General features: G+C 37.2%; 1 protein-coding gene and 1 long non-coding RNA gene across 33 annotated transcripts in view; one reads left to right on the plus strand and one right to left on the minus strand.

Annotated features, from left to right (window-relative positions):
- Nucleotides 1-25,417, minus strand: part of NRXN1 (neurexin 1) — a 1,086,661-nt gene that overhangs the window by 794,274 nt on the left and 266,970 nt on the right. The window lies entirely within an intron of this gene.
- On the plus strand, nucleotides 1,462-21,222 carry LOC118501464. The gene is made up of 3 exons (XR_004904092.1): nucleotides 1,462-4,476; nucleotides 18,957-18,961; nucleotides 21,211-21,222. It is a non-coding gene; the product is annotated as an uncharacterized LOC118501464 (long non-coding RNA).

The raw sequence follows: 25,417 nt of genomic DNA on the forward strand, positions 1-25,417 counted from the left end.
ATACATAGAGTCCTGTTCTATGTTAGGGTATGGTTACATGGAGATGTGATGCAGGAAACTACGGCACCCACCTTGTGCTCAAGGACAAAAGCCAATATGCTAAAGATGGGAGAGAGAAGAGGGCCAGATTTAAAAGAATGTGGAGCTGTCAAATTAACTGCTCTCTGTGATTGTTGGTTATGTGACATCATAAACGTGAATATTTTATTCCTTGAAGAAGAAAATATCCTGACACAGATCAAAACTAAGTCTTAACATTTCCTATCAATCTTACTTTTCAAGACTCTAGCAAAGTATAGTACATATATTGTACAGTGTACAATACACATTTAGGACATTATTACTGAGTATATGAATGGGGGAAAGTTGATTTTTTTAAGGCCACCTCAAACAATGAAGTTATACTTTTACTAAAGCAGTATAACTGATTCATGACACTTCCAAAGAAAATGCATATATGAATAGTATCAATTTCATGAAGATGACATACATCTGTGTTTGTGTGAATGTGTGTGCTTGTTTATATTTATATAAAATAGTCAATAAGCTGCTTAATGTTGAATGTTTTAAATGAGTTGTTCTCTAGTGTTTCTTTCTTGAAAGAATTAAAGTAGCTTATAAATGTCCCCACTTTTTTATACATGATGCAATATTTAGAAGAGAAAGGGAAAAAAGGGAGGAGGAAAGGTGGAATAAAAAGTTCATTTTAGAATCAGAAATTGATTAGTAAGAAGAGTGATTTTAAGCAATACACTTTTGGAGAAACTGTCATAACCAATAACATACCACAGCTTGGTTCATGAACCTTACTTTTAGTTTAACTAGTAACATAGGAAACAATTAGATATCATCGCCAACCTTTTCATGAATTAATGACAATGCAAATTAACTACTATCACTAAAAATACTCCTCTCTGTCAAAATCTGTGAAGGGTATGACTTAATGCACTTAGGGCATAATTGTGTCTCAATGCCTGTGTAAAACTGACACATAAAAATCAATATTAATTTTAAAAAGATCAAAACTGTCCTCATTATCTTATTTAGCTGTCTCTTCAAAATGGAGTTACCATTTATGACAGACACACAATAGAGTCTGGATTTACTCAATTTCCACTGCCAAATATTAAATGTTCATTAATTGGTTGGGTCTAAGTACCTGTTTTCTTAAGAAATGAATTATTTATAGGCAACCTCAAAAAAGGAACTGGCCCTGGCCCATGTGGCTCAGTTAGTTGAAGCACTGTCCCATACACCAAATGGTTGCGGGTTTGATTCCTGGTCAGGGCACATACCTAAATTTCAGGTTTGATCCCTGGTCGAGAGGGTGTGCAGGAGGCAACAAGGCAATGTTTCTCACATCCAAATCTTCCCTCCCCTTTTCCCCCTCTCTCTCTTTCAAAAATTATAATAATAAAATAAATTTAAAATATATTTTTAAAAATTAAAAAAAAGAAAAAAGTTCCTTGGGTAAGAATTAAAAAAAAAAAACACAAGAAACTGGTGTCAAACTATAGGTTTCCTCTCCCTTATTGAAGACACAGCCATATTTTAAAGTTTCTGCTCAGTACATCTGTATTCTCCATGTTCTTTCACTCTATGCCACACAATCCCCAATACTTCTAATATAAGAAAAAAATTAAAATGACTCGCAGAAGTCTGGAATCATTGTGTCCTAAAAGAAGTATAAAATGCATTTGACATCTTCTATTTTATCTTAAAAATTATATATTTTTAATTGCATTATGCTATTACAAATTTATAATATTATTACAAAAGTAATAATGTACCATGTTCATCTAGTGGCTTTGCAAATGTGTGCCTCAAGTTCATAAATTCTCACAATGCCTTTCTTTCCACTCTTTCTCCATTTTTCTTCATACTAATTACCTTTCTACAGGGTATTCTCAGTGAAGAACAATCCCAGAAACTATTACCATCACTGAGATCATCTACTCTGGAACCCTACCCCTAATCATGTCAAACACACTGAGCTCCAGGGAGAGCAAACACAGGGTTTGGGTGTCCTCTGTGCTTCCCTCATCTGGTCCCGGTCCTGATTGTGCTGCAAAGCTATCTCTGAGACCTGGGGCCCTAAGTGATGGGATATTTTTATCAACATAAGAACTCAACAAAATGATTCTAGTTTTAACACACTGGTGTTCACATGCAAATAAATGTCATAAACCAGCAATATATTACCACAAATGGAAAGCAAAAAAGAATAAAAAGGAGAAGAAGCATAAGTGATTTATAAATGCTGATCAATCATCTTTAAGTGTAGGTAATTTTATCACTCATTTGATTCCATTTTAACAATTTATAGTCAAAGTCTTAAAAAATGAAGTGCAGCTTAAATCTTTTGCTAAATGTTCCAGAGGGGAAGAGATTTATATTTCAGATTTAAAACATATGTACATATGGAGTAATTTCTGTCCTCAGGTTGTCACACATAGAATGCATGGGCTCTGCAGTCAGAATGGTTTGGTTTGCACTGGAAATCCAAGTCTATGTAATCAAGAGCAAATTACTTAATCTCCAGTTTTCATTGTTCTAATCCATGAATGGGCATAAAATAATACTTATTTAATAGGTCCTTTGAAAAGAGTAAAGGAGTGCTTAATAAATGGTAACTTTTACTATTCATAAATAACAAAATTGCTGAAGACTTAGATTCACAGTCATGTAGACAATGATTTCAGGAAATACTCTGCAAATCATTACTTATTTCTACCTTTTCACTCAAGGTGAGACAATTGGTTTTCAGAGGTTAGTACATACACACAAGGTCCCCCAATTAGCTAGTGGCATAGACCGAACACATGGAAAAGTTTTGTTTGAAGTCACCACAGTTTGCTATCGCACATTTCAAAATTGTAACAAAAGCAGCATGAGAAAAAATGGTGATTTTCAAAGTAATACTAATATTTCATCTAGGAAGGGATAGCAAACACAATTAGAATATTCAAATAACCTTGAAGAGAGTATGTTTTGTCTACTGTGACAGAACTTGTCTTCACTTTTGAATTAGTGAAATGATTTTCTACTTGAACTTGAGTTTAAGTGAGTCTCCACTACATGTTTTTGTTGCTATCAATTTATACAATTTAAGTATAAATGCCCTGGTTTCCTTCTGGGAATTGGTGAGCTCTGTATTTGAAATCACTGAAGTTTTTCAAAGTACATACTCTATTAACAGAATTAATAACGAGTTGCTAATGGAAGAAGGGAAACTAAATCAGAGGACTGGTCAGCACTTTTTCTCAGAAAATATTTTAAATAACACACTGTTTTGGTTGAGCAGTTAACGTTAGCTGAGAAATGGTGAAGGGAAACTGGGGGCATATTTAAAGAACGAGGGGAACATTCAATAAGTGTTAAATACATACCAGATTTAATGCTAAGTACTTTCCATATCAATTAGTTTTTCCAAAAACCCAGTGAGAAAGGCAATTTGGAGACAAAAAAAATATCCTTGAATATCAGTTAACTTAACAAATGACAAAGACATTCTTTAAAAAGCATGCCCTAACTAATTCAACTAACACATGATCTTCAACAAGCCCGCTACACTCCTATCTTCTGCATTGTTTCCTTTTGATAAGACAACCCTAAAATTCCTTTTGGTGTTAAATATTAATGTACCTTGGGCAAGAGTGAGAAATAACTATGTTATAGTGAAGTTCATTCAACAGCAAAGAATTTGATAAGAAATTTCCACCTTTGTGAGAATGTAGATTATGAAAACAAATAATTTCTTACTTCATAGAATTCCCATATACTCTCTAGCCTTGGACATAATTTTAGCTCAAGACGGCCTTGAAATCAGGGCCAAAACAGAACTGGTCTTTCTAGATACTGTATAACTGGGATGGGTTGGAAATCTCACCCACATGGAGCCATTGCTTCTACACATTATTTCTGTTTTCACATCTTTTGAGAACATTTATGTACCAGCAAGACCTGAGTAATTTAAAAGATATTACTTATAAAATATAAACTATGTCTTTATAATCAGAACTATCAAATAGCCTTTTACTACAAAAAGCAATAGTGATATAAATGCTATTGTAGTTTCCACTGTTTTGATTAAAACAAAAATATTTCAATAATGAATATAGGAAGAGAATATCTGTAAAACAGGAAAGCTCCAATCTAGAAAGAGAAAAGTATGAACAACGTAGAAGAGCAGAGGGGGCCCTTTGGACAGGTGCTCATTTCCCCAAGTAGGAATAACCAGAGTGTGATGTTAGGAAATGCAGGGTCCAGCAGAAGTAACACCATCGAGTGTGGTTGGTAGGGTGCGTGAACATCTCATGAGATGGACAGCAATTTGAACATTTCACCTAAAATGTTATGTGGTGTGCTTGAGTGTGATATTGTTATGTTACAGAATGACACACTTATGATTTTGTAATAAAAGGTTTGGTATAGATTACCAGCTCATAAAAAAGGGTGTTATTTGTGCTGGACCCTGTATTTCATTTCTGTATTTCATTTCTAATAACAACACAATGATAATAATAATACTAGATGTTAACATTATTAATATCATAGTTATTATGTGTTGAGAATCCATTATATATGAAGCACTATGCTCAGCCCTCACTGCACGTTTACATTGACCTCTGTAAACCTGTTTTCCTACCCTATAGGGGGAGACAAATCAAGGTACAGAGCAGTCAAATGATTTCCCTAAAATAAAATCTAAGCACAGAAGTGAGTATATATTTATAATAATATGATTATAGGTATTATTTTCTTGTGAAATAGATGCAGGCTTAGAACAGAAAGTTAAAGGCAGCACAGAGTAGTGCAGGACCACATTATTTTGCTACAAAAAATATAGCAATAAAAGCATACAAAGGAGTTTTCCCAAATCAAAGGGGTTTAACCAAATCACAGTTTTCTGACTGAATCATTTGCCATTTCTCTATGCATTGCTTCATGCATCACACTCTGTCCTTCTAGTGAAAGCAATTGTGTGCAGGTACCTTCTGAATGAATATGTGGCCAGAGGGCTTGCATCATCATAGTAAATTAGACAGGCTTCAGAACCCAACCAACATGGTGGAATCCTAGCTTCATTACTCAATAGCAATGCTACTTTGGACAAGTACTTAATCAAAGTTTCTGTTACTCATCCATAAAATTAAGTTTGCACTGGTATCTACATGAAACTGTTATTGCTAGAACTGAATGAGACACTGCAAGTGAAGGGCCAACACTGGATGTAGTCCTTGGTAAATACTCAGTAAATCAAAGATGCTTTTCCATTTATGACTGCCCCTCTTGGGTTTAAAAGAAACTGCTGATCTCCTCCTCCACAGACACCACGGCTATTTCTTTCATTTTTCTTTCCTTCATTTTTCTCTTTCCATTAAGAAAGTCAAAGCTAACCTGAACATGGTCTTCCTCTTTCTATCTTGGCATAACCCATCATGTCCTAATTCACCACAGGGTTAATAGATGGTAGTTGGAAATATGGTGGTAATTAAGAAACATCTAGACAAAAAGTAAGGACCCCACCCTCTCACTGCCAATGTATCCCTGGTCCACTGTCCTCACTGCTCAGATGACTGGACCATCTCACAATGACTTAAAGCTAGAGGAGCCCTATTCCCATTTCTGAGCTTCAACATAGTTTCCTGGCATTCAAGGAAATATTTTTGAATCAACTTTGCCATAGGTAAATTGACAAGCAAGGTGACAAAGTTCTTTGTTCGTTGTACAACATAAGTGCATCGGATACATTAAGCATTAAGGAAGCTTCCATGAGAGCACTGGCCCGAGGAACAAAGGACAAAGTATACTGCTGTATCAATGAAAAATAGGATGTCTGAGTTTCAAGCAAGCAGTTCACAGAGGCACATTTGAAACACAGTCCATTCAGAGAGGGCTGGCTTCCCTCTTTTTGCTTTTGGCTGAGACCTCACTGGCCACTAGAGGGTTGTTATGTGTCATCTCCCTCATTGGAGGCTTTTAATGCTCAGTTCTGAAATAAGGATGCATTTCATGTGCAGAACCAGATTCTCTCCCACTCCTACAGTATCTGCAGAGAGAGCGTCTAGAAATAAGAAAGACCATTTCAGGAGCTGATCAATATCCTGTTGTAGAAGATAGATGAAGGCAGTGGTTTAAAAGCAGAATTTTAAAAAAAGAAAAGCAGATGAACACTTCAGTTAGCTTCCTTAACCCATTCAGGGCGGCTGGAGACTGCCCACACTCCTGTTGAAAGCAAGGGGATTGAACTCCAGAAAACATGTACAAGCATACAAGTGATTTGACTTTTCAACTATTATACAAATAGACTTTTCTTGGATGTTTTGTTTCAGAATAAAGTTAAATTAAGCAAGACAGAGACTGGCGTTAGAGGGTGTAGTTTTCATACACAATCTCATCCATGCAGTCATTTAGATTGCACATGAATCAGAAAAAGATAACCACAGCTCAGAAGTGGCTTTGTGCTCAGGCCACTGACCTCTAGCTTGTCTTTCTGAGGAACTTCTTTACTGCCGGTCAGAGTGTACTTGATAAATTTCTGTCAGCTGGGATGGTGGTGGGGAGGATCAGGCAAATGGGAGGGAGAAAGAGAGCAGAGATGATTCACAGCTGGAGCCACGTTCCCTGATTCCTACAGGTTTCTCTGGTAGAAACACACCTCTCCATTTTTGTTTAATTTTCTCTTGTTCTGGCACAGCTTAATCAACCATGCCTGCTGGATTCTTGAAGGTTCAATCTCTTTTCTTGATCTTCTTTTAATTTTATTTCATCTGGTCCCAAGCCAGTCTAGATGGTAGAATTCCATGTTTGATTTAGACATAGAAGCCCGTGAGGCCACGCCTGATATATCTCATCTTTTTCTGGCAGATTTTAATAACTCTTCTTGAAGTGGGTTGATTCTACTTCCTTTCATAATTTTCTCTATTTCATCATTCATAAATAGGCCATTCCACATGAATAATAATGACAAAACCTATAATTACCAATGTTTTCCTGTGCTAACCTTCTTTACACATATTTCATTCAATCCTATCAACAACCCTAACAGGTAAGCAAATTACTAGCACCATTTTACAGACAAGGAAACCAAAGCACTGGGTGGTTGAGCACCTTGTCCAAGACTTAAAGCAACAAGGGCGTGCATATGACATGTCAGCCCGAAGAGTCTGTCTTACACACGTCATCAACATGTCCTGACTACTGCTGAGCACCATTACTCCTGCATTACCCACTAACAGCCTCCTATTTGAGCTGTACCTACTATACATCAGACATGATATTAAATATTTCTTAACTATCATTTCACTTAATTTCCAAAGCAACAAAATCATCTAAGTGTTGTCACATTGTAAATGAAGAAACAGAAGTTTGGTAAGAATTGGTGGATTGCCAGTGATCACACATCTAGTAAGTAACACAACCAAGACTGGAATTCATGTTTCTCTAACTCCAAAGGCACCCCATCCTGGCACTCTAGAAAGACTCTACCCAACTACCCTTAAAAATACCATAGGTCTTTTTGAGCACACTGTGCAACATCAATGAGTTCAAATGGCAAGTGTGATTATACATCGCTCTACTACTATCTGTATAAATAAAATGTCTAGTTAATTTCCATTTAACCTCAAAAGAATCTGATTACAAATTACAAATAACCATTGAAGAATTATTGGCAATTATGTTCTGTAATTATGGCTTCTGTTAATGCCATTAGTGTGCAGCCTTTCACATTTAGTCCTATTAATTAATCTCCGTAAGCACAGAAAGTGATAGTCAGTACAACAAAGACTCCATGGTAAATTACAAATAATCCCCAAATCCCTCCAACTGTTTCCAAGGCTCCTTCATAGTCCTTGGGCAGGATACATTTAGTTTGAGGGCTGGATTAGCCTCTGGTAATTGATAGTTCCTCACCCGGAATCACCTATTCACTAATGTGCTTAATTTGGCAAATGCTTAAAACTGGGGTTCCAACTGCCACTGACAACTACAAGTTCCTTTAGGGCAATAAAAATAATTAACTGCTTGAGTCAAAAGACCCCCAAATCAGATATACAACTTTCCAATTCTCTGAACAATATATTGCTTCAGATAACACCTATTGTCATTGAGTGTCTAGTTTCAGTTTTGCAGAAATTAAATGCAGCAAGTAGGTCTAATCTTGAAAGCCCAACAAAGAAAGATTTCTGTTGGCTCACTCTCACATGTAGTCAGGATCAGCAGGCATACTGACACTAACACTAGAAATCGATGCTTTATGAAAAACTGGTCTCTGAATCTTACTTTTTTTTAAATATATATTTTTTATCTTATCTTTTCCATTACTATTTAGTCCCTTATACACCCCTCCCCCACCCAGCAATCATCACCCTCTTGTGCATGTCCATGAGTCTTAAGTTTTTAAGAATCTCCCAATCCATAATCGTATTTTCTTTAATATATTTTATTGATTATGCTATTATAGTTGTCCCATTTTCCCTCCTTCACTCCCCTCCACCCTGTACACCCTCTCCCACTTACATTCCCTCACCCGTTAGTTCATGTCCATGTGTCATAAGTTCTTTAGCTTCTATATTTCCCATACTATTCTTACTCTCCCCCTATCTATTTTCAATCTACATTCTATGCTACTTATTCTCTATACCTTTTCCCCCCTCTCTCCTCCTCCCACTCCCCTGTTGATAACCCTCCATGTGATCTCCATTTCTGTGGTTCTGTTCCTGTTCTAGTTGTTTGCTTAGTTTCTTTTGGTTTTGCTTTAGGTGTGGTTGTTAATAATTGTGAGCTTGCTGTCCTTTTACTATACATGTTTTTTCTTTACCTTCTTTTCTTAGATAAGTCCCTTTAACATTTCATAAAATAAGGGCTTGGTGATGATGAACTCCTTTAACTTGACCTTATCTGAGAAGCACTTTATCTGCCCTTCCATTCTAAATGAGAGCTTTGCTGGATAGAGCAATCTGGGATGTAGGTCCTTGTCTTTCTTGACTTGGAATATTTCTTTCCAGCCCCTTCTTGACTGTAAGGTCTCTTTTGAGAAATCAGCTGACAGTCTGATGGGAACTCCTTTGTAGGTGACTGTCCCCTTAACTCTTGCTGCTTCTAGGATTCTCTCCTTCATTTTTACCTTGGCTAATGTAATGATGATGTGCCTTGGTGTGTTTCTTCTTGGGCCCAACTTCTTTGGGGCTCTCTGAGCTTCCTGGATTTCTTGGAAGTCTATTTCCTTTGCTAGAATGGGGAAGTCCTCCTTTATTATTTGTTCAGATACGTGCTCAATCTGTTGCTTTTCCTCTTCCCCTTCTAGTGCCCCTATAATTCAGATGTTGGAACGTTTAAAGATGTCCTGGAGGTTCCTAAGCTTCTCCTAATTTTTTTTGAATTCCTATTTCTTCATTCTTTCCTGTTTGTTTGTTTTTTTCTTCCTTCTGGTCCACTCTATTGTTTTGAGTCCCAGTTTCCTTCCCCTCACTATGGGTTCTCTGTACATCTTCCTTCATCTCTTCTATGGTAACCTGCATTTTTTCATGTAATTTGTGCCCAAAATCAACCAATTCTGTGAGCTTCCTGATCACCAGTGTTTTGAACTGTGTATCTGATAGATTGGCTATCTCTTAGTCACTCAAAAGGATGAGTCCTGGGGGATTGAGCTGTTCTTCTGTTGGAGACATGTTTCTCTCTCTCCTTTTTTTTTTTTTCTTTTTCCGGTCTGGTCGCTCCTGTTACAGTGAGGGGCAGAGCCTTAGGTGTTTACCTGGGCTGGGCACCTCAGTCGCTAGATCGTGACGTTGTATGTGGGGGTGGGCGTGGGGGTGGGGGGAACAATGGCGGTAGCTCTGTTCTCCTGGGACCTCAGTCCCTCCTCTGGGATCCTGGGTTGCGCGCTCTGCCCTGGTCCACAATGCCGCCTCACTGGGTCCTCCAGCCACCACTTGCGTACTCAGGGTCCACCGCTGTGCTGCAATCTTACACGTCCCGGAAGGCTTACGCGCTCGGTTGCCCAGTTCTCCCCGATCTCTGGCCGCGACCCTCGCCCACTCCTCCTCTCTGCCCCTCCTACTGGTCTGGATGAACAGATCTACTTCAACTTCTTGGCTCTCCGACTTCCATTCAGGTAAATTGTCTATCAGTTCTGGATGTTATTCTGCCTCTAAATTGTAGTTGTTCTAATCTTGGTTGTGCATGGAGGTATGGTGCTTCCACCTATGCCTCCATATTGCCAGAAGTCCCCATAATCATATTTTCTTACACACATTTTATCAAGCATCTATATTGATATATGTTGGATGTTTAAAATGGTTGTATTTATATATTTTATCCAGAAAAACTACATCTATAATTGTCCAAAGATGCAACAAGCTTCCTCAGAAGTGGTCCATTTCAAGATGCAGTATGACAATCCCTTACGCATCATTGAAAACTGGACTAGTTCTCTTCTGAGGCCCCAATCTACATTTGAGTCTAGAAGCCAGTACATCCTTTTCTGTGTGCCACCTAGGAAGTGGGTAGAACTCAATCTCTCTTGGCATCCCATGTCCTTTCCCAATTCCATTATCGGTCTGGATGCTTTCCCAGGAATTAGTGTATAACCCTCAGCAGCTGTCTGGCTTCAGAAACAATTTGGGAGGAGGAAACAGGCTCAGAATAAATAAAATATCTATCATTGCATCAAATATAACAGAGAACATGGTCATCTATAAACAATTCAAAAAGAGGAATACTGTGACAATTTTAAACTGCATTCAAAAATTGGTTTCTTTAGATAAATAATTGTTAGTGGAGAAATCAATCTAACTGGCCATTTACATAAATTAGTTTGTAAAATTATAACATTTATAGTCTGTAAATAACCTTGAAGAGTATCAGAAGCCAGCCTCCCATTTTATAATGATAGAGCTGAGATTCAGAAGGAGTTACTTGTACAAGTTTATTGAGAGTTAATGGGAACTGGAAATGAGACATCTTAACCATACCATCTGTCACCGCTGTCAAACTAAATGATTAGTTCAATTTTACAAGTTTGTAAGAGAGACAGTAATCGGCACACTATTAAATTTATGTTTTGGAAATGAAAGCTTCCATTCTAAATCGCCAATAGTTATTGTTAACATGGATTAACCATACTGTCCATATGCAGCATTAAGATGTGAGCAGACATGGGGAGTGTGACCCTAAAATGCCACATGCTGGGATACAGACTCTTACCAGCTAATGAAGTTCACATTCTATTGTCAACAAGTTTTGCACAAGTTAAAATAACAACAATAAAAATGATATTAATAATAAAGGATAATGATAGGAGCCTGTAATATTTTAAAGGCAGAACTTGCCACAATATTATCTGACCTTCAGTCATTTAAAAAAATGTGGTGGCTTCCCCTCATGCTTTATTTGTTTGTTTGAACTAGTTATCATTAGTTAAAAATGATAAAATTTCACATTGGACTGCTCCTTTTTTATAGGGAGTTCACTAGATGTTGAAAACCAGAGAAAAAGGGGAAAGGGAAGGGAAGAGAAGGGAAGTCAGGAAAACTGAAGCAACCTGTCCCGCCTGGCTCAGTGGTGCCTGGGTTCTCGACTCTGCGTTAACGTTTCCTAGTCTAGTGCCACCACCGAAATTCCTATGCAAGTGGTTCTTCTAACCACCACCAAAGTACCCTTCTAAGTCCTAATTAGCTAGCCTAAGTGTAGACTTCTTTGAGATTAAAAACAATCTTTACCCTTCTAGCTTCAAAGCAAATAAATACTTAACTATACTTATTAAAGCAAAATACATAGCATGCATTACTGAGATACATATCCTTTCACGTATAATGATATGGATCAGTCCTTTGTTGTATTTACTCTTTCTTAATAATTTGCTATACACTTAGAAGAAATGTTGAGGAAATAAGACAAAAGAAGAGATCCTGATTTAAGAAAGGAGTGGAGGGGAGAGTAGACAGCTGTATGGGTGATATGTAAGGTCCACCTGAAGGTTCTGAGAGGTGGGTCACATGTGCAGGGCTGGGCTTCTGATGGCATGCGAGTTTTGGATTTAATGCTTTTAATTACATTGATAGAACTATTTTCATATCTTTAAGTAAATAAGAGCTTATTATCTGAATACTAAATACTATTATATTCATTTGTGATTTTTCTCAGATACATACATTTGTACTTCCCTTTGAAGGTAGGAATGAGTTTGTAAAATGCACTCTCTTGAAGAGGGAAAGAATTCTCTGGGTCTTGATTCCATCTTCTCCCAGAGTACGGCTTGTATAGACACTAGGGAAAATAAACTTCCAAGTGATGGCAGCAGAACTCAGTTGTCTGTGGAAGTTAAGCTGCCATACATGGGAATCAACCAAAGTTCTCCAGCAAACATGCAGGAAGCTGCAATTCACAGAGCAGAAAAGCTCCACCTACATACACCCTTGGTAGGTACAGGACTTGGGACAGCACATGGTCTGTGTTCCTTGAGTGTGTAAAAATGTGGGAAGATGAGCATGATCCCAGTTTTAATGAGGGTTCCAGTGCTAGTGAGTGGAAACATCTCTGTTCAGCTTTCTAAAAGCCTATTTGATCTTGGCCAGGAAAGACAGGAAAAAAAACTTATTAAATAAGCCATTTTCCAGATGAAAGATGAATTTGGAACATGACTCACTTAAGTGAAACTTTCTGGCAGGTGTCACTTCTCCAAGATGCTTAAGAGAAGAGCCCATCAGACCTGTTCTAGAAAACTGAGAGCTAAAACCACCCACACTGTATATCACCAAGCACATTGCCCAGCAAATAGTAAGAACAAGGAATTAGTTACTGAGTTGAAATTAAACTCGCTCTGCCCATTATAGAACATTTATCCTGAGCACAGAATCTCTTAAAGTGCTAGTTTATATATAGGTTGTTACAAGTGCTGTGAATCAGACTCAAACAGCCCCTTTAGCATTGTTAGTTTCCATCTGTCAGAATTATTTTACAAAGTCAGCCAAGGAAATAAACTCAGATAAATTAACAACAGGTAGAGGAGCATCCAAATCCTCAAGAAACAATTCTTTGACCTGCCTGTCATCAGTACAATTATTCCGTTCCTCCAAGGTTCACAACACTTAGCCTTCTGATGAGGTAAATATACCTCTCAGGGTATTAACGTCTGCCATTGGAAATAAAACTGTAATTGATTTGGTTCTGTGATTATTTAACACATAAACATGTGCTCATTGAGAAAAATGATGTCTGGACAACTGATATTGTATTTCTGCCAAATACCAAGCTGACGTTCATAAAACCTTACTGGAGAGTGCCCAGTGCTAACTATAGGGTTTCAAACTGCTGATTTGTAGAGATGAATCACGAAGCAATCTACATTGTGTGGCTAATCAGAATTCCCATCCTTATCCATGCTCTGAAAAAGAGCCTAAATTTTTTTATTTGGAAGCCACTCCAGGAAGCTTTCATTAATTTACATTTCAGAACAGATTTCTCTCCATTATGTGTACTCAACTAAAGGCCTGTTCAACACAACACCGTGATAGACGTGAACAAATAGCAGGGATTTCCAAGGCTTCCATTTTATTTTATTCCAGAATCCAGAGGCATTGAAAATTCAGGGACTGCTGCAATACTTGGAATGTTTTGAAGACTAGAAAGAATTGGTGATAATTTAGTGATTTCTAATCCTCTGCAATTTATTTAAAACATGTGAGACAAATGAGTCCATGCTCCTTAAAACTGCCCCCAAATTAAGCAATACTAAAGTTGATAATTAGATGCATTTAATTCCAATTTAAAAGCCATCTTTACTTGGTATGCTCATCAGAGAAATACTATTCAACTGAATCCTATTATAACTTACATGGTTTATTTATTACATTTCATCTGAGGAAAAATGTACATACTGCAAAAGCTGCATTATTTAATCATGCTGTTAATTTCTGCATATGCATAACGAGTTTAGAGGTTTAGTTTAATTTGAACTTTGTGAAATATATGTAAAGTTTTTTCCCTCCACCTTTAATATTTGGGAAAAATAGGTATTTTATTAGGGTTTTCAAGATAGCTAAGACTTTAGAACAAAAGTAAGATAAAATAAGATAAGGCTGAAATGGAATAATTCTCATTTTATATATATATATATATATATATATATAAAATGAGGACTGTATACATACATCCAGGTTTTGAGGAAATCACAGGGAAGTAGACGTGTTGAGCATGTTGAAGAGGGAAGGCTCCCAGCAAACAAATGAGACGTTGCACTCACTGCCTCTCCATTACGACCGGCACAAAGGGAGGACAGAACATGACAGACAGCATCGTGGCAGTGTACAAATAACTAATCACTAATCACTCCCATGCACTCTTGATTTTCAGTTGAGCCTGGCAGTGAAACCTCAGGGACTCTGTCACCCACTTACAGGCTCGCTTCACATAATGCACTATTATTATTAGCAGCATTATTATAACCATCCCCAGTCATCTTTTCTCTTCTAATCTCTCTCCTGAAGCTGTTACATGAATAGACTACCCGAAAAGGGAAGGAAATAAGGGACCCAAAAGGCTAAAGTAGGAAAACTGTGTGTCTTCAGAAAACTTTAATGAGATTGATTAGGTAGGGGAATAAGAAGAATACAATGATTGTATCATGTTCCTTCCAGTCTGACAAGGTAATCCCTAAGTGGGAGAATTTTTTTCAGCTGCAAATCTCTAGCTGTGTGTAAAGTATAAAGTGTGACTAACAAGCCACAAACATAAATTAGTGAAGCCAAAAGGAAGTCATTTGGCAGCTCGTTATTTTACCATTTTCTACATTTCAATAAAATCGTTATGATGAGTTGGGGGTTAGTGGAAATTCCTAAAGGCATTAAAGTGCTTATTTAATTGAGGAATAAAATAACAGTATTATAGAAAAAATGACTCCATATACATATTAAATTAATATACCATAAAAGGAAAATGAATAGGTGATCATTCACTATTCACTTGAGATTTATTAAATTATAAAAATGAAAAGAGCCTGTTCCCTTTAAAAGACAAAGAAAATTTCATTTGTGGTTCAGTAATCAGGACTGTTTGTGGGATCATTGATCTTCTGATTTAATATTGATCTCACTTTTAAGTAGTTTTACTATTACAATATGATCCTAGTTCAATACACACACACACACACACACACACACACACATTCTTTTCTTATTTATAAAAATAAAAAACTAAGTGAACAATTGACTGTGGGAGTAGAGGGTGGGTGGGGCAGGGGAGAGCCAACAAGGGAGAATTGGGATAACTGTCATAAAACAACAATAAAAAGTAGAAAAATATTATTTATAAAAACTAAGTTAACAATATTGTGTTATAGAGTTAAAAATTGCTTAAATGGGTAAAGCTCATGTTAAGTGTTCTTACAATTAAAAAAACTAAAGGTCTTAAAGTCAATTAAGAGAGGATTAAATTCAACATTTCACACTTATTAACACAAAGTAACACAGGGAAATAATTGCTTTTTCCCCAGTCAACTCCTTGCCCTTAAAAATGCCACAATTTTCTCTATGTCACATAAAATAGCATAGAATATCAATTACCAAAACAATTTCCTCAATTATCTATTTTGCTTTGTAATACAAATGCAACATGTATTTATAACCATGATTTCAAAGGAGGAGCTGCTTTAAATAAATATATATCAGGCTAACGTAATCTAAGCATATTGTTCTGCTGTGGCTCCTTTTTAGGACTGAAAATCAAGATGCAGTCCACTGTGCCTGAAGCCTCTAGCTTTCCAAAAATTGAAAACCTTCGCCAATAAATCACAACTGTTTTGCCATATGCCTCTTTGTTCTGCCAAGCATTACCAGCCTGTTCTACTTTTAAGCAAATTTCATTATATTATAGCTCAGAGCAATGCTCATTAAAAAGTATTACTGAAAAATGTCAAGTTGTTTTTATATAGAAACTGGAATTTATTTTCGACTGAAAAGTCAGATATTTATTGAACACAAGACATTTTTAAAACATTCATCTGATTTTCTCAAGTCACTTTGAAAACTGCTTTCCAGCATGATTGTGAGGGTTTGAGTTGCCACACGATTGTCTGAAGCACCGGTTAATTTTCAGTAGTATCTTCTGTTGGTGCAGATAGACCATTATGTTTTTGAAAGTGACTTTGTCTCAGATCAGTGGAAAATCTACTCCTTATTTCTTCACACCCATACTCACCCTTCCTCCTGATCCATCTGCTCTTTCCTCTCTCCCAGCCAGCCTTCCCGATAATGCCCCACTGCAGCCATGTTTTAGGTAAATATAAACTTCAGAAATCCCACCTCCACCACTTGCAGTTGTAGGATCCTCAATAAGACACATAACTTGTGGAATCTCCGTTTCCACATTCGCGGAATGAGTGACTACATCCTGCACTGCTTTTTGAACCTGGTTTGTGAGCAGGACATTTGGTAACCTGTGCTCAAACATTATATAACCCATGAATACCACAAACCAAATACAAAAACTGAAGAGTTTCATTTTAAAGCACTGAGGTCCTTACTAAGGAATTGTTTTTCTTCTCTTTTGATGGTAAAACTCATTGGCTATAAAAGTCTGACATCGAAGAATAACAGGATTGGTCTTTATTATCTATTGTAACTAAGTTTAGCATTTCCTTCTAGGTCCAATGAAATTTCACAAAATGTTGGGTTTGAAACCTTGAGAAAAGCAAGCCACCTTTGCTTTCCCTGAGAATGACGAAAGTCAGATATACTCAAACTGAGCCACACTGTATATTTAAACGAATAATAACAACAAGAATAGAAATAATAACCATTACTAATCCAATTGTTCTTAAATCCTAGGCCAAGCCATTCTCTGAAAATCTGGAGGCCTTTCCTAAAATGAGAATCATTCCTGGAGGGGAGGCGAATCATGAGGTGAGGCCACCTTCACTTTAATATACTACGTGTTTATGCAGTACAATTTGGATAAAATGGAAATCAAGGTCACTTTTCATGTGAAAGAAATAACAAAAAGGTTTCTAGAGCGACAGCAGGTAATGAAACAGGGCTGGGATAAGAAAGAGCAGGCCTACTTAATTTGACTAGCTCAATGTTTATGAAGAGACTCAGCAGAATTGTGGGCTGAGTATCTGTATAGAATCTTCAGGCCTTTTTCTCTGCATTTCCTTTTCCCACAATCTCTCTCTCTCCCACAGGCATTTTTCTCTAGGGTTGTCTACTTCCTTAGCAATGAGAGACTGGAGGCTGGCCAGATCATCCATCATGCATCTGTCACCCCATTCTCTAGGTATGGCTTCACCCAAGATAAAATTACAAGCACAGAACTTTCCATCTCACAAATGCATGTGTGGCAGTAAGCTCAGACAGAGTATAGAAAGTGTTATTTTCTTTAGAATAGGAGTTATCATTGTTTAAATATATTAAGCAGCACTTATTTAGAAAGTCCTCAAACAGAATGACAAGAACACCATTAAGACTCCACCAGATAAATAAATATACTCACTTTCAACATTCTATTAAGAGATATCTATCAACAGCCTGAATATGTTTATAACTTTTGTCCTATTAATTCATATCAGGAAACCTATCTTAAAGAAAAGCAGTGTTTTTAACACAAAGGTGTTCACTGCTGACTTATTTGGAAAGGCAAAGTTTGGGAAATAACCCAAGTAACCAACAATAGTAAAGCTGTAAGTATATTAGTATATTTACATAAAAAATAGGCAGTTAATTTTAAAATGTTAGGGGGATACAAATATTCTGATATTTACATTGTATATACAAAAAAGATTAGGACATAAAATCAAGATTTATCAGTGTTGAAATTATAGATTTTTTTTACTTTCTTCTTAGAGTGTTTTTTGTATATTCCTAATAAAATCAATAAGTATCAATAAATGCTATTGTAAATGTATATTTATGTGTTCAAACTGAAAGCCTAATCTGTAGCTGGCAGTCTTTGAAAAATGATCATGTTGCTGTAGCGAAAGAATGCTTCTGAGAAAGAAGCAGCATAACATACTGACATGAGAAACCTTGGTTTGCTTTTGAATGGGATGGTTTTCTTGGTGACACTTTGAAGCCAGTCTTTTTCCTCCTGAGAGACAGGATTTCTGTAATGAAGTATTAGTGTATGGATACAAATGGTACCTTGTGAGCAAACTGAGTAACCAACTACAAGATTCCACAGAAATTATGAAATGTTTAATCCAAGTTCAGGTACCTGAGTTAAGAAGAAATGGTTACAGAATCAGTATGCGTATGTGTGTATATATACACTATATATCATATACATTATACACACACATACACACACACAAACAAATAGAACATGAGGTCAGGCAGAGAAAAATAATAGAGTATGGGGAAGAAAGGGTGCAGCAGGAAAAGGAGAGCAAATCGATGGTTATGTAACCAGACAAACCCAGGTCCAAGCAAGTAACACTAAAGAAGTACATGCGTCTTCTGTTTCTCATTACACATACAACACACCCTTTCTGAAAAAGTTCTCAATTAAACACTTAATCAAATATTGTTTAGTACAGCAATATCTGAGCAATATTTTAATATAGTATAGTTTACCAGGCAACCCTACCAATTATCTTATCACTAGAATGGTGCTCAAGCATGGATGGTCACCAACTGGGCATACTCAAGGAAAAGCTGTGGGGGACAAGGGTAGTAGCAGGAGAGGTAACATTTGAGGCCTCACTATTCCCACGAACTGGAACCTCTCTCCAACATTACCCATGAAATCTCCTGACATGCTCACAAGGGCGATGGGCAGCAAACAGAATGACTTTATTTTCATTGTCTAACATGAAGGAATCTATGTATTTTTTAGAATTTAATGTATAGCTCTTTTGCCTTGCTTTGTTACAGAAGTATATGGAGTCTGCAGTAGGAATAAATGTGGTTCCTTATCCAGTTGAGAATTTCAAATTTCTCTAAAATGAAAATAAGAAACAGAAATAGTTTAACAAACTCAGTGAGGGATCAGACTCAACACTTGCACTCAAACCTGTTGGATTCTCTTTCCTTTATGCCTCACGCTATTTCATGGCAAAGATGCAATTAGGATGCTTAGAACGGCCAACCTTCATATAATGGCTGACTCTGTAGTGATCAAGATTAATTAGTTAAAAGACCAAATCTGGATGCTAATGAAGGGTAAAGGCTTATCCATCATTTAATGAAATGGATTTTTATTCATCAAAGAACAAGAAACAAAGGTTGATTATATGTCTTCCTTCTTACGAGCCATTGTAAAATAATCATTATTCTGTCTTTCCCGGTCCCCACTCCCCGGAGATTGGTGACATTCTTTGCTGCTTCTCTGTTTCTCTTTCTAGAGTAACATGGTCTTTTTTTCCTTTTGTCCACACAGGTCATGCACTTCATGTCAAATGAAAAAAAAAGAAACAAAGAGAAACCACTTTTGAGATCTCTCATTCATCTATTTTCACCAAATGAATCACAAAGTTGTGCTTCCGAGATGACCAGATAATAGCAGTGTGGTCTGGTCTCTATTCCAGCATGAGGATGTGTTCCAAGGCAGTTTGGAACTAATTTACTGGGCTGATTGGTGGCTTAAGTTTTCAATGCATAAAATGAGTGTGGCCCAAGGAAAAATACCAGAAAACTAAGTACAAGGTTTTATTAGACTTATTAATTAACGTGAGAATTATCTTTGGGCCAAAATTAAAAGCAATCATTGATTCTTGGCAACAGCATAAATATGAATGCAATGCTTTGCACAGGTGACTTCTAAACCAGAAAACACTTTTCAACAATTCTCATAATAAACAAATCATCTCTAATAGTAAAGTATTCAAAGTAAATCACATGCTGCATACGTATATTTTAAGATGAGAATGAATAACACATGTACAAGTCCTTTTTTGTCTGTTTCAGACTAGAATTTGTAAATCTCACAGGGCATTGGGTACAACGTCCTGCTGAATAGTCACAGGTGGCACTGATGGGAGCATGGAGCTCAGAGACTTCCAAAGCTCTGTGAGTACACCTGTATGGGTGTGTCCTACATAAGGAGTATATCTTCTCAACCTAGCTTCTAGGTACCTTGCACATATCAGGAACATTGCCATAAAACTAAACTATTAGCTGAAGAATCAGGCACCAATTTTGCACAATTTTGGTATATAATTGGGGAAAATTAATCACTCTGAATCTCAGCTACTGGATTTATCAGATAAATACATAGTTGTGAAGAATCCAATGAGATAGTACTTAAGAAAGTTTATTGAAAATTATATATGTTGTGAAAGTACACAGTAAAAATTATGAAAGGGCAGCCCTGGCTGGTGTAGCTCAGTGAATTGAGGGCAGGCCTGTGAACCAAAGGGTTGCCGGTTCAATCCCCAGCCAGGGCATATGCCTCGGTTGCAAGCCAGGTCCTCAGCTAGGGGCATGTGAGGGGCAACCACACATTGATGTTTCTCTCCCTCTTTCTACTTCCCTCCTCCTCTCTCTAAATAAATAAGTAAATAAATAAATAAGTCTTTTTAAAACTTATGAAAGAGCAAATATGTCCAGTACATCAATAAGCTTCAGAATAAACTCTAATCATCTATTTTTGCTTCAGTTAAAGACAGTTCAAGAGTTAATGAGGGCAACTTTGCATATGTGAATTCATTCTGTGGATAGCAGAGATGGGAACCACTGTGATAAAAAATTTTAGGAGTTAATTTGGAACATTTCCTGACCAGTGTTCAGCCCTAAATGTAAATAACCTGGGCTTTCATTTAATTGTTCCACAACCAATGAAGATCATCAGAGTGAAGATTACTCCTATATTTTATTCAGCGTCACCAGTTATTGGGAGGAAAAGTGTTCTCCACTTATCAAGTCTCAGGGAGCTGCCTCTAGGCGACTTACAGCTTCTGCACAGACAGATCATAGACTCAGTTTACGCTTCAAGAAACTCTATTTAGTGGTGACTGCACATAGGTCATTTTTTAAAGTCTCACTGCACACAACCTGATCCTCTACTACTCAAACACATCAATTGTAATGATTCATTATTCTTCAAAGCCCTCAAGTTGGTGTTCAATATTCCACTGGGAGCTTGGAAAATGAATCTTCTCCCTTCACTGAGTTATTAAGCAAGTTTTAACATGTCTTTTTATCAGCATGAGAGTCCAAAGAACCCAGCCTCTGTAAATTCAGAGAAGGGACCTTGTATTTTACTGCACATGGAAAGATGTTAGTCACACATCACTTGTTCCAACTTTAGGCCCTCTCTTCTCTTGGTTACCTCCACCCTACCAGTCCAATTTTACTTATTCCCCCAGACCCAGAGTCCCACGTCCTTTATGAAGACTGCTAATGAGGGGAAGTCTCTCCTCTAGTGGACTTTATAGAGCTCTTGTGAGGCACCTCTCCCACTCAACCCACGTCTTCTCCTGCAACTTCTTTCTTACCAAGCTACGATGCTCTCTAACCTACTTACTCCCACCCCCACATTCTGTCTTTAAAAAAATCTCTGAAAAGTCCTAAATATATCACAAGCCCCAACACTTCTAAAAACAACAGCAAACCTATAGCCTACAAGAGCAGTGATTTTCAATTGTGTGTGTGTGTGTGTGTGTGTGTGTATATATATATATATATATATATATATATATATATATATATAGGGAATGGGCGCTTTCAAATCTCCAAAGTGGATATGGCAGGCAGGGTGGGTGGGACAGGCATTGTTTGATGTGTCCTTTGTGGCTGCCTTATCTAGAGTGTGATTCATTGTGCATGGCCAGCACCCCTATCTATTCACATTGTCCCAGTCTCCCAACTTGTTTTCCAACCTCCAGTCCTATTTTCCCAAATATGATCTCAATCAATGGGTTAATGCTCTTACCTTGCTTGCTGAGTGGCCTTTGTGAATGCAACCCCAATCCCTGTTAAATCCTTCAGGTTCTCTCCACCCCCTTGAGGGTTATCCAAATTTCTCACAAGTTAAAGAAGCCTGCCACCTCTGTTCTTACCTCTCCCCACCTTCTAGCCCCTTCTCTTTGCATTCCCTGACCTTCTCCTCCTTTCCTAGCCCAGACGTTGTTCTGCAGCTTTCACAGAACATTCTATATTCACACAATATTCACAGCTTTCTAAATGATGTTAGTTATTTCTTTAGAGCTTTTGCAGAAGCTGTTTTTCCTGGCTGACTTGCTCTACCTTACCTGATTAATTAGGCTACTAAACTTCCTTCTTTTAAAACCCTGTCCCAGAGCACTTCCTCCTTGTGGCCTCCTTTGACCTCTAAAGTTTTTAGAAGCCTCCTTTTAGCATTAACATCATCATGGTTCCTATAACAATCTATCACACACTAATGACCTTCTTCTGTTACCATCTCACTGGACCTAGCTCTTTAAATCAAAGAAGGGGTCTATTTTTAGTTTTTTTTCTTTTTTCTTCTTTTTTTTCCTTTTCACAATATTTATTTTATTGTTTGCTTTGTATCCTCAATATCTAGCATCCTGTTTAGCACTGGGGAATGAATGATTAAGTAAATAAATGGGCGAATAATAAGATATTTCAAAAAGTAAAATGAGAGAGTGCAGTGCTGTGAAAAGGTTGTAAAACTCACACCCAGTAGTTTTGTGAATCTGGACAAATCAAACTACAGTACTTTAGGGCCAGCCTCCCAAGTTTTATATTAAGATTAATAAAAACATTCTCTACTTCTTCAAGTTTCTGTCAGAACAGACTAGTCTCTATGATTAAAAGCTATGTGACATTACAATTAATTAATTCCAACTGGTTACTTCATCTCCTGACTTTCCCCAAACACTCTCTGGATTATGAGTTCTCAACTTCAGGGTCAGAGAGAGTTGAGATCAGGTCTACCTGTTATTTTCCAACTGATTGCCTCTTATTTAATTTCTCCAGGCCTCACATCTTCCACCTGTGAAATAATGATAACTACACCATTGGTTTTTGTGGCTACTAAATGGGATAATATTGTACATATTAAGGTATATAGCTTAATTAATGCCTAGTGCTAATGAGAGCTTAATTAACAATTCTTCCTTCTCCTGCTTTAAATTATAGTTATTATTATTATACTATGCATCTAATAAATAACTAATGCATTAAAATTAATTAGCTAAAAACTTTTTGTATCCAGGGACCAAATTTCTAACTCTGCTTCCCAGACAATATGTAGAAGAAGAAAAGGAAGGAGCTCAGCAACAAAAGATTAGTTTTCTTCCAGCACATGTCAGAGTTCTCCATTTTTGTCTTGTAACTCTGCCACTGAAGGTGATATTTCATCCTATGAAGTCAGTTATAAGATTTCCTACACAGAGCAATGAAAAAGCCTATAACAGCTAGTGACCTTCCTTCCCTGCTGTTTCCTCTACAGAATAATTTTGCAATAAAAAAATAAAGGGGACATCTCCTTTTATTGAATTATGACAAATTTTCAACTGAGTTACTCCTCTTGGAACTTAGGAGTGTCCTACTTTCCCCTCCAATGACACCACCGCTGAGATAACATGTGACACCTCCCAGGGAACCATTAGAACTAAAGAGAAGGTTAAGACTGTGCCATATCCATCAGCAGTTCCTTTTGCTTAAGAAGAAAAATCACTTTCCCTCATCTTCTCAGTCTATATCTCTCTGCTCAAAGGATCTTTTTATTCTACTGGCCAGGAAAACATTTATAGGCAAAAACCCATGGAAAGCAACAGGGGCACCAACAATCTCTCTCCCATCTGTTTTCCTTCCCTCCCTTTCATATACGTATTTAGTGAATATCTACTATGTGCTAGCCACTGAGGAATGCTGAGAAGACAGCGAACTGACTCCTATTGAATTATGCAGGGACATGACATGAAGCAAGTGTGTTATAAAATATTGCAAGCTGAACAAGTGACAACCAACTCATACTTTAAATGCAACAATAGCACACGCTATCTAAAGCTGAGCTTTAATAATATGTATTATTTTTGGAGGCTAGCAATCCTTTAGCAATGGACGATTGCAGCTCCAGCTACAGGGAGAGAAGGTGATGATGAGTGCTATGTGTTGAGGGTTCACTATGTACCAGGTACTCTGCTGTGCCCTTTTCAAGTCTTCTCAGTTGATTGTCGCACATACACAAACATCCACATGTGGTAATACGCTTATTATTATACCCATTTTAGAGAAGAGGAATCAGACTCAGGGTCATAAGGTGATTTGCCCAAAGCCATACTGTGAGAAGCTAGCCTTGAACCCACGCACCCTGGCTGTACAGCACATGTGTACAGACATAGAAACTGACACATTATCTCCAAAAGTGCTTCAGAAAAACTTTTTAAAGGAGTGAATAATGAGTATCATGATTTTGAAAATCAAATTGCATCAAGACATTACAGCATCACTAATTCGCCAAATTTCTAGAGAGCTTGATTTGCTGTGTTCTTCATTTTTTAGTAAATAGTGGAAATAAGTCCCTCATCTCCCAAAAGGAGAACACCTATAATAGGTCCTGCTGAAGATGTCAATCATATACTTATGGAATTTGAAGAGAAACTTCCTTCAGTGTTCAACTGTCTAAAAATTACTATTGTTATTGTTGTTTAAAACAAAGAACATGTGGTACTTCCACTTCATCTTGTCTCAGGTTGAGATTTGCAGGGAAAACATCAGATATCAGACCAACTCCTACGAAAACTATTTCAACTTAGCAAGAGAAAAATTCTTCCTGTGAAAGCAATTTATCTTGCAGGATTTTGAAACATGATACTTAATTTGAGAGACTGGAAAAAATTGCTTTCTTTCCTTCTTCTAATCTAGTACATTTTATCAGGTTTTCTTGTGTCCATAATGCCAACTGTTCATCTTAAAAGAGAAAATATCCAAACTTTCTGGAATGTAACACAACTCTAGTTAACCATTGAGAGAGAGAGAAAGCGCATGAGCGTGGGAGAGCACTCAAAGGCAGGAAAGAAACTCCTCTCAGACATAAGGAAGACAAAGGCAAGTTGCCACCAGGAAAGGAAAAGTATCAACTTCTAGGTGCTCTTCTGTCTTTTCTCACTTATCTCTTATTCTTTGTCATCACCACTCCAGGAAGGAGGGAAAAAGAATTCCTGCCAAACAATGCATTTGTATCAATTGAAGGCCGGGGAGGAGCATACTTGCTTGAGGCACCGGGGACCTGTAGAAATGGGCAATAGGACACCAAACGCAGTTGTAATCCATGCTTCTGCATGCATCAACAGAACCAATTTAAAAATAAGCATATTAAGAATAGCAAGGCACTTGCAGAGTATTTCAGTCTTGCATCTTGTTTTAAGTATCTCACAAAAACCTGAGTATCAGAGAGGCAGAAGGGACATAGGTGAAAACAATAATAACAACAGTGAGCCAGCGTTTTTTTTTTTTTAAGCCTTCACAAGCTCAACAAAACAGGAGCTACTGTG

Source organism: Phyllostomus discolor, chromosome 6 (assembly GCF_004126475.2).
Source record: "Phyllostomus discolor isolate MPI-MPIP mPhyDis1 chromosome 6, mPhyDis1.pri.v3, whole genome shotgun sequence".
Taxonomy (NCBI): domain Eukaryota; kingdom Metazoa; phylum Chordata; class Mammalia; order Chiroptera; family Phyllostomidae; genus Phyllostomus; species Phyllostomus discolor.